Here is a 21,325-nt window from a genome sequence, read left to right as displayed (position 1 = left end):
GCCTTTCTAAGCCCTTTGAGACGAATTGTGATTTGCGAATATGGGCTGTAAAAATACAATTTGATTGATGACAGAACCTTTTAGTTGAGTTTTAGTCCAGACCAAGAATGAACATCTTGATCAAACTTCAGTCAAACTTTTTTCAAACAAGATTTCATCCAAGTGATGCTTTATCAAATTAAATCATTATCAAATGAACTAGTTAATCAGAGAATGACCAGAAAAAAAGAAAAGTCTGTATTTGTGAGTCAAATCCTTGTTTAATTTCACTCATCTCCAGGCCTGATGAATAGAAGCTCTCTACTAATATTTGCTCAGCTCCCAGCTGTCAGAGGTATGCTATGTATGTGAGAGAGACAGATGATAGAACCATCTATTTGACAACCTGTCTGTACTACTCTGTGTCTGCTGCTCACTCTCGTTCTGCTTTCAACACTCCAACTTCATAGCACATCCCATGGCATACTTTACGGAATTATATTGTTGTGGCTTCAAGAGGAATAATTTCACCACTAGTTTAACAATATCCTTGGAAGCTGAGGATATATTTTTTTTGTATCTCAATCATGGCTTCTCTCTGATTCTCAGTCTGACACACACACTCACTCATTCACTTACTCGCTCACGTAAACTCCCCTTTCCTCATTGTCAGAAAGCTTTCAACCATATTGACAACCCTTACCTAAGTGCCGGATGGGTCCCACAGACTGCCACACACACAATGCTCAGCCCTCTGTCCAGTTGATAACATATATTATTGATCACCTCTCTGTGTGCAAACTGGAGAATAAACACACAGCAGTGTTTCCCCTACCATTCTATTAGGGGGGCGCTGCGCCCCCCCAACGGCACCTCCCGCCCCCCCTGGAAGGTCAAGTTAATTATTTATTTTATTTTGTATTTTCTAATATAGCGCCAGATCTCTACATACATCATTTTAAGGTTACATTTCCTATAAGACTGGTCTATAGCTTGCATTTCTGTCTCGACATGGTCGCGCGGTTAGAGTTCTCCTCTGCTCTCTGTAGCGCGCACGGCGGAGTTCCATCCAAATGCGCGCACACACAGACACGTGCGCGCACACAGGTGAGCAACCTCCCACCAGCGGACAGAGAGCATCTATCTGAAAACATGTCGCATGAACCACCTGAGAAGCAGTTAAACATATCCGCAGCCGGAGCAGCTCTCCTGCTCCGGGTCCGAGTTCAGAGAAGAGTCCACGTGCTGCACGCCCTGCCCCAGACAAGCATCTGTTCAGTCACCACCGGATGATAGGTTCTGACCCAGCTTGGCTTTCAGAGGGGAAATACTCCCCCTGGTTGTACAAGACTGATCTTGGTAACTTAAGTATTACACCGGACGCCGAAGCTCCGCGCCGCGCAATTCTCCAGCGCGCAGGCGCCTGCTGTTCTCACGGGAAATGCACCGGTCAGCCCTCGATTCTGATTTCTCCGCTTGTTGTATTTAACCGTGAACGCACCTCGCCTCGCAACCTCAGCCTGAACCCTTATTAACCCCGCTGCGTCACTTCCTTCTATCACTGTTTAATCTATTTTAATCGGACCATTGTTCAAAACCGGCAAATCTGACGTGAACATTTTTTTAATTATAGACTGTTTCAAAGTTTCAAAACGGTAACTTAACACAAACGAGGGTTATGGCGAAGTGCTCTATTTTAACTAGTCCTGTTTGATTGCTATGGAAACAGTGATTTCAGGTGGTAGAGAAGTCGTTATGGGAAGATTGCTAGTAGGATCTCGACTTTTGTCTTCTTTCACTTTATGCGCATGCTCAATGACGTCTTTACAGCGATTTCAACCACTCCACTCCAGCGTTTTCGTGACAGGGCTTCGTGTAGACGCGATAAACATAAGTACCGGATCCAAAAATGTTTCCGGATTCCGGCAATCCAGATTACGTATGGAAGTCAGTAAATACATACATTACATACATGCATATATACATCCATGCATGCATAAATAGATAGCCAGATAGCCAGATAGATACATTACAGTTCATAGAGTACATTCTTTTTGGTTTTAGGAATGTTATGTCGAACATGTAGACAGCATAAACAGGCAGTTGTGAGAGGAAACCAGACCCAGCCATTTATAGTCTCCCTGACTGTCCTACAGAAAGGACAAACGCATGTCTGAGCATCCGCCGGTCAGAAATCCAATGTACAGTTCAAAATCATTAAAAGAAACACATTAACATCAAGATTAAGTTTTTGTGTCCGTGTCGGACCCCCCCCCCCGCGACGCTCTGCCGCCACCGACGACGCCCCCCCCTCCCCCCCCAAAGCTGTAAACCTAGGGGAAACACTGACACATCATTCATTATTTGTATTATCACCACTGTTAACTGATGATGCTTTTTAATACAAGCACAAGTGCTTCATGTGTGCATGTGTCTCTTTGTATATGACCAGTTAAAGAGATGCTTTGACTTTGTTCACACTGTAGAACCAAACATGTTAACAGCACTGACTGTAAAGCTCCCGCTCTAAAGCAGCATTGGTAGTAATTAACTTCAGCTAGGGCTGGGTGATAACAGACAAGTGTTTGAGTACAAAAATAACTTTGGGAGTTTGAGGGGTAACAGTGTGGCTGATTTTTGACCTAAAAACATCTAAAAATGTAATAATACAGAAAAAATCATAAAATTACTCCATACTGCTTGTGTGTTGTCATCTAAGTCTCTGCAACCCCCGAAATTCATTTTCGATTGAAACAAGGTAATTTACACCATGTTTTAAGCTGAAAAGTGCAACAGAAGTGGCTAAGCCAGCGGATGTTAGCATTTCTGACGGTGACTGAATGAACCTCATCGGAAGATATCAGCAGAGATTAAGGCTTAAAACACGATGTAAATAAAGCCCTTTCAAGTTGAATATGAATGTTGGGGCTTCCAGACACTTTGATGACACCACAGGAGCAGTTAGGAGTCATGTTATGGTTTTTATGTGGTTAATTACATCTGAAGAAGGACTCACCATTGACTTCAATTGTATTAGATTCTGCTCTGAAAAAGTTGACCCCCTGAGACTCCAGAAGTGTTTTGTGGACTCAAACACTTCATTCAACCCCCCATCGGCATAGGGGTGAGCAGATAAACTGCATTTTTATTTTTAGATTAACTATCCTCTTAAAGTGCCTGGAACGATTCAGAGTCGTGATCCGAAATCATAGATTCATAACTATTTTACAATATAGGACTAGATGGTGAATATCCCATGTGGTTATCACCAGACAAATTAAGCTGTTACATCAGCAGGCACCTCCGAATGAGGTAGACAAGAGCATAAATAAATATATTAAATACATAAAAGCAAAAGAATACAAAATTAAATTTAAAAAAGTGTGTCCGTTATATACACCTTTTCACTTTGGTGGTTTGTATGAAATGTTATAAGTAAAGTGCAGTGGCACAGGATGATTGTACAAGCAGGTCAAATGTGTTTTGTGCATTTAAACAATTTTTAAGACCATTACATAAACATAAATGCGCAAAAAAATTGTTTTCTGTTTATTTGATTTATATCGCAAATAGACATAAGAGGGAAACAAAATGTAAAAGTCCAAACTCTGATATCGAGATTGCAGATGATGAGAACATGGATGAGGCTAAAGTCAATGACGGCTTTCACTGTACCCACCTTCAGTCAGGTGTCATACTCCCTGAATTTAAACGAGAGTGCCTGCCCTCACCACCTGAGGAGGAGGAATGCGTATGCCTACAAAAAGATTGTAGCTACTAAGAGCAGCAATGGGTCGTAGCCGGGCATTTTGGGGAAGTATAGGAGGAAGTTGAAAAAAAGAGCAGGAAGAGGAAAATTTGCTTTTCATGATACATTTTAGATCAGGGGTCTCAAACTCGTGGCCCGCGGGCCAATTGCAGCCCGCGGGACGATATTTTGTGGCCCCCACCTTAATATGAAAGTTTAATGTTAGTGCGGCCCGCACAAACATTGTAGCAGCTCCGCTGTTAGCTGCTGTGTGGGACAATGTTATGATGTTCTGGTTTCCTACTGTGTGCCTGACCAGTGAACGCAGCATGTAAGTGAGTGACATGGGGGGCGGGGTCGTGTGTGTGTGTACGTGTGAGAGTGAGTGAGAGAGAGAGCCGGGAGAGAAAAGAGTGGCTTTAGATGTGCGGTTCAGGAGGGTGAAATTCATAGTTTTCTGCCCTCTTTCGCGCAGGTCATGATGTATCCAGTGCTTCATTTATAAATCACAAGGTGCCGGAACGCTAAGTACATATCACAGCGCAGGTACGACGAGCACAGGTCCCGGAACGCACATAAAACGCCGCTTAAAACAGCACACACATGCCACTTACAATGCAGTGGGACTTATTTAGGCTATACTGCAGTGACGGTATCAGTCTTTATGTCAGTGATTAATAAAGTGGCGTCTTGAGCAAAGGCGACTTCTGTGTCCAGCGGAACGGAACACACACACACACACACACACACACACACACACACACACACACACACACACACACACACACACACACACACACAATTTGTTAAATTGAAGGCAAATTCAAGGGACACCACGGCTCCTTTACGCACACGCTGCGCTGTGAGGTTTTGGGAGCTTCTTTACGCAGACAGATTATTCTAAACCGCAGCAGTTTTTAACACGTCATTGAGCTAATATCTACATTTTACAGTCTGGGCTGTTTTACATTATTATTTACACCTGATATGTGTGGATGAATTTTAATGATTTAAATTCCCTCATCCTCTGGTGGTGACATTTACGCACCGAGCCACGGACTGTACATGACGATGTGCTAGTTATTTTGGTTCATCTTAGAAGTCTGCATTTGTTATTATTTTATGAAATTGTGATGCTGTTGTTAAGAAAGCTTTATATATAATTTATTAGATTATCTTGTTATTGCGTGGCCACAAATTAGTAATTCATCCACCGATGTCAACAGGGGCTCCGTAATTTTCTAGTGATTACATTATATTGTTATGTTTTATTTTAATCATTTCTTAAAAAACTTTTTTTAATGTTCATATTTTTTTCGATACGAGAGGTACCGGATCTGCTCAAATAAGTCCCAGAACGCAGGCAAGCCAACACGCCGGCACAAAGTAAGCACAAAAATGTATAGAAAAATGTGAGGCTACAGGAGGAATTTGATCATAGATTTGCAGACTTCAAGACGCACAGAGCGACTTTTACAAAAATTTTGCGGATCCCTTCTCCTTTGATGTGCAAGATGCCCCTCCTGTGCTTCAAATGGAGCTCATTGGCCTGCAGTGCAACTCTGACCTCAAAGCCAAGTTCAGGGAGGTGAGTGGAAAGGAAGACAAGCTGGGGCAATTTTTGTGAGAATTGAACCCCAGCTTCCTTGAGCTTTCCCGAATGTTCAAGCGGACCATGTGCCTTTTTTGGAGCACATATTTGTGTGAAAAGCTCTTCTCCACCTTGAACTTCAATAAGTCCAGGTACAGGTCCAGGCTTACTGATGATCATCTTCAAGCCATACTGAGGGTCTCAACTGCTTCCTCCCTCAAGCCAAATGTGGCTCAGCTATGTGAGAGGAAGCGCTGCCAGGTCTCTGGCAGCAAGAAGTAGGCAAGAGAAGCCATGTTTACAAGAACTGTTCGTGTTCTTCAATATTCTATTCATGTTCAGAAGAACCCATTGAAGTTAAATAACTGTTAGTAATGACATTAGAGAAGTTTGGATTTTTTTAGCAAAGTTTTTTTTTTGTGGAATACCTGATGCGGCCCAGCCTCACCCAGATACTGCCTCCAGGTAATTTGAGTTTGAGACCCCTGTTTTAGATGAATTGACTTAAGCCGAGTTATTGTGCTTCAACCAGGATTTGAGCTCCCAACCTTGGACAATGAAGTCAAGTCGTGATTTTGATGATCTTGATCTGCCAGGTGACCCAACTTCTCTCACACTTCTGTCACTTAACAATATGTCTTAAGGCAGTCTGCAGGGCTGCTGACTATTGCTACTGTAAAACATTATAATAATAGTAATCTAGATACAATTTTGATAATTTCTGTGCTTCATCTAGACAGTATAGAGATGCCTGTAATTTATTTTCACAAAGTTTGATTGATCGATGAGTGAGAAACTGGTGTTTAACGATGATGCATTTCAATGGATTGCAACAGGTGACATGCTGATAGTGTGCAAAACATAAAAATAAAATGCTGTTATTGACATACATTTCTAAAAATTGTTCACATTACATCTACCAAGACATGAGAATTTTGCCATTGATTTTCGTGAACATTGGGAATTTATTTAGTTGTTCAGAACCTTCAGCTAGAGTAGAGCTGCTTCCCTTCACATGAGCTGTATGTTCCCAGTGCTGGAGTCTTTAGGGATAACAGTAGGTTGCTCTCCTCACTCCCCTCCCCCTCAACAGGACTCACATTCAGGGAAGGGAAGATGTATTGTTGTTCTTCACTCCACTTGTCAGCCAGACCTCGGCTGTCAGCTAGGTCATACCTCTGTCTCCCTTCATCAGCTTCCCGGGAAGACTGGGTGTGATCTCTACACTGCACTGACCTAGCAAACATGCCTCTTTTTCTACCGGTTAACCATGGCTGAAGCAACCTTCTCCTACAAGGGCAGAATGCCCTCTAACTCTTGAATGTCCCCCTGACCCTGCACAAGGACATTTACATCATCAGCATAAGCTGATACTCAGTGATGCCGGTAACTCATTACTTAGTAACGCGTTTCTCTAATCTGACCACTTTTTCAGTAACGAGTAATCTAACGCGTTACTATTTCCAAACCAGTAATCAGATTAAAGTTACTTGTCGAAGTCACTGCGAGTTACTATTTTGTCATTTATAGTAAAATATATATTTGTTTTCTTCTTGCGTCTCTGGGATTTAAGTCATGTAGCCCAGTGATTTTCAACTAGTGTGCCGCGGCACACTAGTTGAAAAAAACTAGTTGGGGGAGCAGTCTCCCCGTCGCCCTCCTCTCCACGCCGCCGGAGGATCGGTGTGCGGCCTGCCTCGAAGTTTTTTGGGGGGGTAGGTCCTCGTCTGAGGCCCCTCACAGCGTCGCTGGTGCGGGGACTTTCTTCCTCTTGGACCGCGGGGCGGTGTCCGTTGCCAGTGCGGAAGGCGGGGACCAGTTGGATCGGATGCAGCGACTCTGCACGCGTGTCAGGCCCTTCTTGCGGCTCACCTCAGCTACGGCACCCGCTGGAGGAACCCTCCCTTCGCGCGGGCGGGGGGCCCCCTCCGGCTGACGCCGAGCAGCTGACTGAGAACTGGTGCGGACCACTCTCCCCACTCCACTGTTTCAATCATAACATGCAATTACAGCATAAGATTAGGCCAAAGTTACAAATGTAGACATGATATCACACAGGTCTATCAATCTCCTTTCAAATCTGAGGCTAGAGGTGTGGCCGTCCTTTCCCATAAGACTATACCTTTCCGTGTTCAGTCATCCATAATTGATCCAAATGGCAGGTTTTTAATCCTGACTGCATATATAAATCTACTCACCGTTGTACTGGTAAATGTCATATAAGCCATACAATGATCGGAGATGACTTTAATTGTTATCTTGACCCATATCTGGACAGACAATCCTCAGCTCCTCCCCCCAGTATTGTGGCTGTTAAAACTCTCAATAATTTGATGAAGTCACAGAAGGTGGTGGATACTTGGCGACTGAAACATCCATCTGATCGTGATTATTCTTTTTATTCTAATGTACACAAGTCCTATACATGGATCAACTATTTTCTAGTCGATTCTAGACTGGTCTCCAATATTGACAAGGTCAAAAATCACAATATAATAATACCAGACCATAGTCCGGTTGAGTTTAACCTCAGAATGTCCCTCCCCAGACAACCCTATACCTGGCGTTTCAATCCCCTTGTACTCCAAGACCAAGCATTTAAAAAATACATAAAAACTAATATTTAACAGTTTCTTGAGCTCATGACAACGGGGAGGTGAGTGACTCAACATTGTGGGAAACATTAAAAGCTCATATCAGAGGCCACATTATTTCTTATATAGCTACATTGAAAACGGCTAGAAGAAATAGAATGGAGAAGATTGATGGAGAATTGCTGGTTGCTGAACGGCGTTATAAAAGCTCTTTGCTCCAATCAGATTATAGTAATATTCCCAAATTGAAATATGAATACAATTCTATTATGGATGGACAGATTGGTAAAACACTTCTCAAACTTAAACAGACACTTTGAGTTTGGCGACAAACCACAAAAGTTAACAAAAACAGTTAAAGGGAGAACAAGCGAAACGAGCAATCTCTAAAAATAAAATCCAAATCTGGCCTGATGCTTACTGACTTGAAAGATATCAACAATCTATTTCAGGATTTTTACTCATATTTACACGTCCAAATCCACAGCTGCACAGGAAGACTTAATTTGTTTCTTCGAACCGCTACAACTCCCACAATTGGATGCCGCCTTCAGGGGAAATTTGGACTTGGATTTCTTGTCATCTGAGGTAGAGGAGGCAATAAAAGTATTCCCTTCTGGAAAGGCGGCCGGGTCGGATAGGTTTGGCCCCGAGCTTTACGAGGCTTTTAAAAATGCTCTCACACCTATATTAATGAGAATGTTTTGCGATACTTTTAAAAATAAGAGGCTCCCAGCCTCCTTGAGCGAAGAAAACATTTGTGTTCTATTAAAACAAGGTAAAGATAAACGGATCCTGGGAATTACAGGCCCATTGCCCTGCTAAATTGTGATTTGAAAATAATAACAAAAGTATTAGCAAAAAGGCTGATTTGCAAGCAAGGAAGTTTGGATTTGGGGACACGTTGTGTCAAAATTTTAAATAATTATCCAAAATCCTTCATCCTTACAAATGGGGATCCAAACCGTTCCCTTTGCAATGTGGTGTTCGCCAAGGGAACCCTTTATCCCCCTTGCTATTTAACATAGCGCTGGAGCCCCTGTGTAACCTTGATCATGCTGTATCCTGTACTACTGAATGAATCTTGGCCTGATTGCTTTAACAAGCCGTTGTTGTTTTCATGTCATCAGAAGATCCCAACCTTTGACTTTGTAACCAGAGTGGGAGGGGTGAGCCAAATGTATAAAGACAAAGAACTGTTTTCCATCGGTGTGCATATTACAAACTAACCTTTGTCGTATGCACCATGCTCTGAGCATTAAAGTGTGACAATACTGTAAGACGGAGGTCTTCAACAGGGGGTCCGCGACCCCTAGGGGGGCCGCGAAATCTTTGGTTGATTAGACAATTTTTTAAATTATTTATAATTTTTTTTTTCACGAATATAATTGTCTTACAATACACATTAACATGCATCCGACATATTGTGAGGCTGATTTGACCCTCTGCCTGACAACCTTCATCCATCCAAGATTAGATAAGTTGTGTGCTACCCATCAGGGTCCGACATCTCACTAACGTGGGAGTATGTGTGCCATCCACAGATAGCTTGGAGATTCACTGTCTCTTCTACATGTATGTTTAAAATAAAAACATGAATCTGTGAATTACTTCTAGCTCAGTGTTGTATGCAAGATGTACAGTGGGTACGGGAAGTATTCAGACCCCTTTAAATATTTCACTCTTTGTTTCATTGCAGCAATTTGCAAAAATCAAAAAAGTTCATTTTTATTTCTCATCAATGTACACTCAGCACCCCATCTTGACAGAAAAAAACAGAAATGTAGAAATTTTTGCAAATTTATTAAAAAAGAAAAACTGAAATATCACATGGTCTTAAGTATTCAGACCCTTTGCTGTGACACTCATATTTAACTCACATGCTGTCCATTTCTTCTGATCCTCCTTGAGATGGTTCTACTTACATGGCGCTGCTCTGCTGGCGACATGGAGAAGGGCTCCTGTTGCATGTCCTTTGTTTGTTTGTCATGTCCCCGTTTAATGTCTGGCTTCGGTGGATTAAATGCGCAGATTTATTGGAGATGACAGCTCATGCTTTGAGCTGTATGATGCGTGTACGTGGAGTGAATTGGCGAGGAATTAAGGCACTGGTGTTGGCGTGGATGATCCTGGCCGGACCCGTCACCCAATGCATGGCGGAGGATCCTATCAATAACAGCGGCCTGAGGACATACAGCTGTTTAGAGCTGCTGGGACTGCGGGAGAGCGGCGCACTACCATCGCCTGGTCTTCTGCAGGATGTCCCTGGCGGACTGTGCCGACACCAGGGGGGAAAGTATCGGCGAAGCAGGGCTAGGAAGCGTGGCAGGAGAGGCGGCATTAGACGGCGCATACAATCAGCCACCAAGCTACCGCTACCGCCAATGCTCCTATGCAATCCCCGCTCCCTTAAAAATAAAATGGATGATCTGCGTCAACAGGTGGGAGCCTGCTATGAATATCGGGAGTCGGGCATTATGGCTTTTACGGAGACTTGGTTCGGTAAGGATGTTCCGGACAATTTTATTCAGATTGAGGGGTTTTCCCATGTACGTTTGGACAGAGACGCAAACTCAGGTAAACTCCGCGGAGGGGGCGTGTGTATCTACATCAATGACAGATGGTGCCGAAACCTTGCAGTGAGGGACAGAATATGCACCCCCGATTTAGAGCTTTTGTGTGTCACCTTGCGGCCACACTATCTCCCCCGGGAATTTACCAATTTGTTTGTGTGCGTTGTCTATGTCCCACCCAGCGGTAATGCGGGCAGGGCAGCAAATCTAATCGCAGACTGTGTTCACCGTCATCTAGAAAGCAAGCCTGATGCCCCAATGATGATACTTGGGGATTTCAATCATTGCAGCTTAAATAAAACGCTGCCAGGATTTGACCAATATGTGAAGTGCAGCACCAGGAATAATAATATACTGGACAAATGTTATGGGAATATTAAAGATGCATATACTGCCAGAGCCAGACCTCCACTTAAAAACTCAGACCATAACGTAATTCAGCTGCTTCCCACATATCGGTCTGTTTTTAAATCTACCAAACCGGTTACTCAGACGGTGAAGGTATGGACTAATGATAAATTGGAGGAGCTGAAGGGATGCTTCCTTTGTACGGATTGGGATATCTTTCTCAAGGATACGGACATAGACAGTGCTACAGAAGCAACTACTGATTACATCAATTTTTGCATTGAGTCTGTCATACCCACAAAGACAATTAAACGGTATCCCAACAATAAATCTTATTTTACCCCTGACATTATGGACTGTATTAAAAGGAAAAAAGGCGCTTTCAAGTTGGGGGATAAAGCGGCGGTCCGAGCGGCCCAAAAGGACCTAAATCTGAAGATAACAGCAGCGCGCCATCAACATAAAGAACGGGCAGAGCAAAACTTGGCGGAATGCAATACTAAGAAACTTTGGGACTCAATTAGACATATGACGAACATGGACGCGAAAAAGAAACCTCTGTTTGCTCATAACGAAATGACCAGGGCAAATGAACTGAACAATTTTTATATGCGTTTTAATGTTGATAACAGTGCAGATTGTGCCGATGTTTTAGAATCTGTGATTTGTGATTTAAATGTGGATAGGATTGTAATTGATCTGGAAACAGTCATTAAAACTTTTAAAACTATTCAGATTAAAAAGGCAACAGGTCCAGACGGCCTGTCAGCTTTTATTTTGAAATCTTTTGCCGAGGAACTGTCCCCGGTCTGGGTGAAACTATTCCAGTTTTCCATGGACACTTATACAGTGCCAAGACTATGGAAAAAATCTATTATACTACCCATACCTAAAAAGATCAGTCCCCAGGAGGACAATGATTACCGGCCGGTGGCCATCACCTCAAATGTTTTTAAATCATTAGAGAAGATCATGATAGAGAAGCTTCGAACAGCTGTGCAACCAGCGCTTGATAAATATCAATTTGCCTACACCAAAAACCGCAGCACAAGTGATGCCATAGCGACTGTAATGCATCTTGTTCTGAAGCACCTAGAAAATCCAGCTGGATATGCTAGACTTCTTTTTGTTGATTTTAGTTCCGCTTTTAATCTCATTCAACCACACATTCTTTTGAAGAAATTAGTTCAGCTAAATGTCAATCCTTTCTTAATTCGGTGGTACTATTCTTTTTTATCGAATAGGCCACAGAAGGTTAAGTTTAACTCAGCTTTGTCTGATCTGGCTGTATGCAGCACTGGTGCCCCCCAGGGGTGTGTTAGTTCACCTTTTCTGTACACGTTGTATACCAACGACTGTGTCAGTTCTGAGCCAAATCAATTCACAGTAAAATTTTCTGATGACACTGTCATACTTAGCCTGCTCACCAAACATACTAATTTGAGTGTTCATCAACTTGCGGTTGACAAGTTTGTCAACTGGTGTGATGCCCACTCGCTGCTCATTAATACAACTAAAACTGTTGAGATGTTGTTGGATCCTAGATCAATGGGAGACCAGAGCCCTGTGGCTGTCCATGGCCAGGACATTGTGCAGGTCAAAACATTCAGGTACCTTGGTGTCCATGTTGACAGCGATTTGAGATGGGGCACACAGGTGGCCAATGTTTGTGCCAAAATTCACCAACGTCTCCATTTCCTACGTAGGCTCAGAGTATTTGGAGTTTGCAAAAATATTATGCTAATTTTTTATAGAGCAGCAATTGAGTCAATACTCCGCTATGGTATCACCAGCTGGTTTGGTAACCTATCTGTTAAATCTAGAGCTGAAATCTCAAGCCTTGTCAAAACTGCTGGCAAGATTATGGGAATAACACCCCCCCTAAATCCACAGGACCTTTTTGAGCAGGAGACGATCAGACAGGCAAATGCCATTTTAACAGATAGTTCTCATGTGCTGAATAGTGAATATACTCTCCTGAACTCTGGAAGGAGATATAGGCTTCCCTTGTGCAGGCACAATCGATACAAACATTCCTTTGTGCCTGTATCAACCAAACTTCTCAACAGCAGGAAATGATTGCAATGTTTCTGTATATGTATACGAACATAGGCTATGTGTATATGGAAATGAATGTATTATGAGTCAAACTATGGACATACTGTATGTGAGTGAACGGATTAATGTATGCTTGAGGTTATGTGATGCTGATATGAATGTATATTTATGATTACAGTTAGAGTAGCGGTGTGGAAGCATGTGAATGCGTTCACGTCGGCTTGCTGCATGTGAAGGATTGTCCAGTGGTCTGTTTACTCCACCAGACTTTTAACTTGATGTTCTTTTTGTACTGTATGTGTTTTTATGTATGCAACATGTTCCCTGTCTTCACGACAAATTTCTCCCTGGTGGAGACCAATAAACTAACCTAACCTAACCTAACCTACTCCTTCATTGCAGTCCAGCTGTGTTTAATTAAACTGATTGGACTCGATTAGGAAAGGCACACACCTGTCTATATAAGACCTTACAGCGCACAGTGCATGTCAGAGCAAATGAGAATCATGAGGTTGAAGGAACTGCCCAAGGAGCTCAGAGACAGAATTGTGGCAAGGCACAGCTCTGGCCATGGTTACAAAAGAATTTCTGCAGCACTCAAGGTTCCTAGGAGCACAGTGGCCTCCATAATCTTTAAATGGAAGAAGTTTGGGACGACCAGAACTCTTCCTAGACCTGGCCGTCCAGCCAAACTGAGCAATTGTGGGAGAAGAGCCTTGGTGAGAGAGGTAAAGAAGAACCCAAAGATCACTGTGGCTGAGCTCCAGATATGCAGTAGGGAGATGGGAGAAAGTTCCACAAAGTCAACTATCACTGCAGCCCTCCACCAGTCGGGGCTTTATGGCAGAGTGGCCCAACGGAAGCCTCTCCTCAGCGCAAGACATATGAAAGCCCGCATAGAGTTTGCCAAAAAAACACATGAAGGACTCCCAGACTATGAGAAATATGATTCTCTGGTCTGATGAGACCAAGATTTAACTTGTTGGCGTTAATTCTAAGCGGTATGTGTGGAGAAAACCAGGCACTGCTCATCACCTGCCCAATACAATCCCAACAGTGAAACATGGTGGTGGCAGCATCATGCTATGGGGGTGTTTTTCAGCTGCAGGGACAGGACGACTGGTTGCAATTGAAGGAAAGATGAATGCGGCCAAGTAGAAGAGAGATATCCTGGAAGAAAACCTCTTCCAGAGTGCTCTGGACCTCAGACTGGGCCGACGGTTCACCTTCCAACAAGGCAATGACCCTAAGCAGACAGCTAAAATAACAAAGGAGTGGCTTCAGAACAACTCTGTGACCATTCTTGACTGGCCCAGCCAGAGCCCTGACCTAAACCCAATTGAGCATCTCTGGAGAGACCTGAAAATGGCTGTCCACCAACGTTCACCATCCAACCTGATGGAACTGGAGAGGATCTGCAAGGAAGAATGGCAGAGGATCCCCAAATCCAGGTGTGAAAAACTTGTTGCATCATTCCCAAGAAGACTCATGGCTGTACTAGCTCAAAATGGTGCTTTTACTCAATACTGAGCAAAGGGGCTGAATACTTATGACCATGTGATATTTCAGTTTTTCTTTTTTAATAAATTTGCAAAAATTTCTACATTTCTGTTTTTTTTTCTGTCAAGATGGGGTGCTGAGAAATTAACTTTTTTAGATTTTAGCAAATGGCTGCAATGAAACAGAGTGAAAAATTTAAAGGGGTCTGAATACTTTCCGTACCCACTGTATGTTTATAAATGGCAGTGGCATGGCCACCCTGTACCTTGCACATGTTTAAATTAAAAACATAAATATATGAAACCGTGTCATATTTGAATAGCTTAGTATTGAATGCACAATATCAGGGTAGTTATGTTGAACATGGCACTAGACCCAGTTTAATATAAAACACAATTTTATGCAATATATATAGTAGGGGGTCCCTGCTCCATCTCTCCACCTGTTTGGGGGTCCTTGGCCTGAAAGACCTCTGCTGTAAGAGATTTGAGTCTCGTTTCCTCGTTAAAGTGGGATTGTAGAAATTGCCATGACAGGGCTACAAATCACACAGGATATCTAAGTCTCACCCACTAAAAAGGGTGGTCTCGGTTTGCCAATTCTGAAACACTACTACTGGGCAGCTAACTCCAGAGCTCTTACTTACTGGAATTGCAGCGGTGCAGAGGCGGAGAAGGACTTCACTTTCTGCATTTTTGTTTTCCAGCCCTACCGTCATAGACAGGTCAATCTGACAGAGCTTTACCCTGTTGCGAATATTAAACCAGATAAAGATTGCTCGCTGGGCCCCTTGTGTCTCTATACAGGCACCAATTTGCCAAAACCACACATTCAAGCCTGGACAACTAGGTGGGGTTTTTGCAGTTTGGAAAGAGAGAGGGATCAGAACTTTCCTAGAATTGTATATTGATGGCCAATTCGCTTCATTTAGTCAACTAAGAACTACGTTTAATCTTCCAAACTCATATCTTTTTAGATTTCTTCAAAATTCATGCACTTCCTGGCTCAAAAAGATGCAGAAAACTGTTTCCACACCTTCCGTTATGTCCAGACTTTATTATTGTAATTCATTATTATGCTCTACCAGCCTCTGCAGTTTATCCAAAAATGCTGCAGCTCGTGTCCTGACCAGAACCAGGAACAGTTATTGTTATTCGTAAAGTGTCAAAGTGTCACAGGCAGGGACATCAGTGGAGTTTGGTTAAGGGGTCCCAGGCTTTTATTGATGAGGCCGGCAACAGTCAGGAAGAAACTGTTTCTGTGGCTTTGGTCCTGATGGCCCACAGCCTACTGCCAGAGGGAAGTGGCTTAAAGAGTTCATGTCCAGGGTTTGAGGGGTTGGCCAAAGTGTCCATGGCTGTAGCAGCAGCATACCATACAGGGATGGATGAGATGAGGATGGACTTAATGAGGGCAGTGGAGATTTTCACCATCATTGGCTTTGGCAGGTTGGACTTTTTTAGCTGCCGCAGGAAATACATCCTCTGCTGGGATTTTTTGTTGAGGGAGACAATTTTCAGCTCCCACTCCAGCTCCTGGGTGATGAAACTGCCCAGAAAGTTGAATGACTACACGGTGTCCACCGGAGAGTCAAACAGGGAGATAGGGGTGGGCCGGTTTTGTCTCTTCCTGAAGTCCACTGTTTTGAGAGCGGTGAGCTACAAGTTTTTGTCACTGCACCAGGTCACCAGGTCAATCTCCCACCTGTAGGCAGACACTTTCCCGCCCGAATGGAGTACGATGAGGGTAATGTCGTCCACGAGCTTCAGGAGTTTGACGGACTGGTGAGTGGAGGTGCAGCTGTTTGTGTCCAGGGAGAAGAGCAGAGGAGAAAGAATGCAGCCATGGGGGGATCCAGTGCTGATGCTCCGGGGGTTAGAGACATGTTTCCCCAGCTTCACGCGCTGCATAAGAGAGTCACAGACCCCTGGTGAGCTGGTGTTGGTGATGCTCTCGGATAGGGGCTGGACGTCGTGGGGGATGGTGTCAGGTTTGTCCCATTGTCTTTCAAAACCAGAGTAGAACTCGTTCAGCTGGTTGAGGAGGTTGTTAATTTGCTGTAGTTGTTAATCTGTAAATTTGGCAGTGAACCAAGGTTTGTTGTTGATCGACCATTACCGGCAAAACCTCCTCCGTTTCAATTATCATTACTGCTCCCTTCATCTCTATCCAACATTTTCTTATTTATTAATACTTCAAACATTGACACACCTTTCAATTATGCTGAAAACTATTTATTCTATTAAATTTTGTTTTAATATTTTAATTTTATTGATGTGTTTAGCTACATCTATTGCTACATCTATTGCACTTCTGTCCATTCAGGGAGAGGGATCCCTCATATGTGGCTCTCTTTGAGGTTTCTACATTCTTCCCCTGGTTACTAAGGTTTGTTAGTTTACTCTTGTTGAAGCTTAAGGACAGGCAGGGCCGGCCCTGGCAATGTTGGTGCCCACACACACACATTCACAAATGCAAATTGCTACCTTCACTCCAGAAGTTAACAAAAAAATATTTCAAAACTTGATGTAGGCTGTAAAAAAACAAAACAAATATTTCATGAAAAATATAAAAAGAGTCTGGTTGTTCACACAGGAAGCGCATTTCTCCACGCCGGTCTACGCAAGCCTATAGCTGCACCCCACAAGAGATTATGTGCTTGTGTGTTTCTGTCTGTTTAGACACAACTGACAAATGTGTCGATTAAGTACATAATTAAAGATGGGGAAATTTCATCATGTGGGGGCAAAAATCGGGGAAAATTAAACTCCAGGAGAGCCGCGAGATGCTTAAAATTTATTTTCAGTGTGCTTTCTGACCCGATTCGCTCGTGATGGGCGAAAAAAATAGAACGGACCCCGACACCATAGCTGGCAATCATGAGCCGGCAAACAGCCCGAGTGACGTTACTGCATTGGTTAACGTATTTATCAAGTCATGATAAATCAGCCACTTGTGGCACCCTCACGGCATTCTGCGCCTAAGGCAACAGCCTATGTCGCCTATGCCAGGAGCCGCCCCTGAGGACAGGGGATATCGCACCTTGTTAAGCTATATGACTAATGACTAATTGTGATTTGTCAATATGGGTAATACAAATACAATTTGATTGATTTATTGATAATGTCTGAAATATATTTTCTCAGATTGACATCCCCTTCCATTATCTCACCAAACACAGTAATGAAACTGCACAGCTAAACATATCGTAACTTCGGACACATCACTTCACAAGCAGATTAAGGGTTTGACATCATTGTTCGTGGTATGATCATTAGGTTGAAATATAGTTCCCAGGTTGTATAATCCAGTATAATTATTTTTACCTTTGGTATGAACATTTTGAGGAAATAAACAAAAAATATTGATTTGAATTCTTTGACGAATATCAGAAAAGGGGCTTGAGCTGAAATGGTCTGTATTACTTTGTCAGGATTGCAATGAATTGTCCAACTTAAAAAGGTTTTTCAACCAAGTAGAATGACTGACCTCGGGAGACGTATTGGCATTACATCATAGAATATCTTACATGGTAACCAGTTTACATCTTGGTCAAAAGTTTGGTAAAAGGCTGCAGGACAACATACCAAATGATCACCGAAAAAACTTTTTAATATAAAAATATTTCAAGGGACATATTATGAAAATTCCACTTTTGTAGTGCTTCTACATGTTTTTTTTGGGTATCTGGCATAGACATTGTAGACAGTAGACACTGACCCAAAAACTCTGGAAAAAAACAACTCCCGCGATTTGTTATGGTTTCTCTATGTCAGAACAATACGCTTGAGTGCGTCCAGTGGGATTACGACCGATAAGTACGTCATTGTCGAACCATGCCCATGTAGGGAGTCTCGCTACATGGTCGATCCCTGCCGCTATGTCATTGCATTAGCAGATCCGCCGCTGCCTTGGACACCCCTGGATCGCATCATGTCTCCGCCGCTGCCTCGGAAACATCCGGATCGCATCGTGTCACCGCCACTTACCTTCAGCCAACTACACCGCAGGGAAGTCTTCAATGCTCCCAGTGAGATGCCCAAGCGTAGATCTCAATCTAAGTTGCTGCAAGCTAGGGTTAGCTAGCTGCTGCTACCCATCAGACATCTGAGTGTCCGTATAAACATGCTGATCGTAGAGGCGGAGACCCCCGGGACACCTCTAAACATTGACTCAGTGTGGAAGGATGCTGCTGCTGTGCCAGCTCCCACTGATCCCACTGCGGGGCTGCGCTGGGGAGCTGGGGCTCTCGCAGCCAGGCTTCGGCCCACCTGATTCTGGTTCAAAACGATATGGTTGCAAGATTGTATCTTCGTCTCCAGTAGCCTTATTTCTACAGAGGTATTGGATAGCCAAAAATCCGGGCGCTTGTATCTCGTGGAAGAGGGGGGGGGAACTCAAAACAGGTCAATCTGAGGAGGGCTGTTTTAGACAGGGTAAAAAGGGTGCTGTTTTAAATTATCCCTGTGGTGTTTTGACAAAAATATGTAACAAACATTTCATTAAGACCGCAAGTAACCATATCAACTTGTGGTAAATGGGCATAATATGTCTCTTTTAATAAAACATCTCAACTTACTTTAGCATTAAGTAATTATTGTACTTCAGCTCCTACATATCAACATATTATTAAGCAGTTAGAGACAGAGAGAGGAACACAAGAGGAGAAGAGTTTATGTGATAAGATGCAAAGTAGCAGCTGGACCTAACATCATCACACATGCATAACCAAACACACACACACACACACACACACACACACACACAGTGAAGTGCTTACTCACCCAATGATAAGATCAGACCTGAATTATTGACAATTTTATTATTTCACTGGTCCTCCTCTGTAAAGACCCACACACACACATACACACACAGCCTACAATCTATCTGAGTCCTCTGTCCTGTCTCTATATTGTCCTCTCCAGTCATTTCTTTCTCTTATAATGAACTGTGTTGGGATTTTAAAATCTATGTTTGTCTGTGTGTGTGTGTGTGTGTCTGTGAAGATGTTTATGGAACTGAACTCTAAAGAAAAGCAGGAGGGTGGGGGCAGGAGCAGATATATGGCCTTCACACAAATGACTTATAATAACCGTTGCTGTGTGGTGTTAATCTTGAAGTTAGTTAGAATGTGTTTGTGTCACATCGCTGGTCAGACTCACACCTGTCTTTATAAGAGGTCTGATAAGAGCCACTGCCTGGTGCGAGACTGGGAATCTGTGGCATACTATACACTGTACTTTAGCTTGTTCTCATACCTAACCTTTCTATATTAAAGCATATCTCCCGTAGCTTATTCAAACATCACACATACATTAATGTAGCCTGGGTGCCAGACGAACTTAGCCCCGCCCACAACATTTGTTGTTCGGGAAGTTCGGTCTGGAGTCGCTCCGTTGGGGAGAAACTATGATAGACCCGAAGCTGGTCGATCCAATCAAATCGTCAGGGCGGGCTTTATACGATGATTGACAGATGATCTACAGTGACGTAATCAACCACGTCACCAAACAGCGCTGCCTGCGGCTGGAGAGCTGAGATGTGTAGATGCTTCCATATAAATAAAAAGAGAGAGTTGCGCTACGCTCCTCAGCACATATGAGACAAAAAAGACACATGTTGGGACGCTGTTAATGTTGGAGCAACAAGGAAGTGTATGCTTGAAAAAAACGATTAGCCCCCGTTTCTCCTCCTCGCTGTCCTCCTGCAGAGCCATGACAGCGGAGCTCTGCAGCGCAGCGTGCGGATCAGCAGCTCCGTGGACTTCTGGTAGCGACGGATCTCTCTCAGAGCCTCGCTGCCGGCCCGGGACCGCGACCCGTGACCGGGACGCTCCCGGGTCCCGGTAGCGCTGAGGCTTCTTCACGCCGCCGCCGGCCGGGGCTCTCACAAGCAGCCCTGGTCTCCAGCTGCTTCCTGGGGGCTTTGCCTCCGGTGGATATACGAGCGGCATTAGCAGCAGTTCCATTGATTTATTTAGAGAGTGAATAAACTCGTGATACAGACAACTGACAACAACTATGCGTCGCTTGACATACGCCACATATTACGTTGCTCTGATTGGTTGTAGGTCTATCCAATTGAGCGAAGAGGCATTTCTTTTCCTGGTTCAGTTGAAACACGCCCCATAATCACAGCCCAATGGAGCGGTCTCAGACTCATATTCTGACTAGAATAATGAGTATGACAACGTCAGGCTAACATTAATGCACTGTGCTTATAAACCTTAGAAATTAGCTGCCCCAGGTTCTGTAGGGAAGATGGAGTGGCGTTGTTTTTTTGGAGGATGCGAATGTTTTCACAAACAGAACATACAGCCGAAAGAGCAGGAACACAATATTCCTTACTCCAATGAACAACAACACCGACCCACAAGGCGTTAGCTGAGTCAAGGCTTGTTTATGAAACACAAAACTAAAACTGTCATGAAGTGAAGATTTGCCCAGCAACTATCAGAGGAGGAGCGAGACTGGGAGCTGCTCTTCGTTATTTCCTGATTTCCGTCCTAAGAGGGTGGACTATACCTGCGCACCATCAAGGAAGAACCAAGTCTCGACTCCCCTTCATTATTGACCAATAAAATTATACCAACTGTTATAAAATAATACAACCGCCGTCTGTGCAGCGCGACTCGTGACCGCACAGTGCCGCTAGAGGGCTGGGGCTGTGCGTTAGGTGCCCATTGTTTTGCTAAACTTTTCATTGCTTCTTAATAAATACTTGTTGAACCAAGCCGAGACCGGCTCTTCTCATATTTGGGATAAAAGAACACTCAACATCAGCAAATTGTTGCAAACAGCGTGGTGTGCAGTGTGAAGACAAGATCTGCTCTGAGATGCTGTTACAAGGGCATCATTTTGTTTGTTTTATTTTGGAATTACCCCTTATGTTCAGTTCTTTCTGCCTACCAATGAAAATATTAATTTCTGAGTGG

General features: G+C 43.5%; 1 protein-coding gene across 2 annotated transcripts in view; it reads right to left on the bottom strand.

Annotated features, from left to right (window-relative positions):
• The window catches only part of bcar1 (BCAR1 scaffold protein, Cas family member), a 113,944-nt gene that overhangs the window by 15,821 nt on the left and 76,798 nt on the right, over positions 1 to 21,325 (bottom strand). The gene's annotated exons all lie outside the window — the stretch shown is intronic.

This window comes from Limanda limanda, chromosome 8, assembly GCF_963576545.1.
Source record: "Limanda limanda chromosome 8, fLimLim1.1, whole genome shotgun sequence".
Lineage (NCBI taxonomy): Eukaryota > Metazoa > Chordata > Actinopteri > Pleuronectiformes > Pleuronectidae > Limanda > Limanda limanda.
The sequence above is the reverse complement of the archived record's forward strand: the minus strand, read 5'-3'. Positions and strand labels throughout refer to the sequence as shown.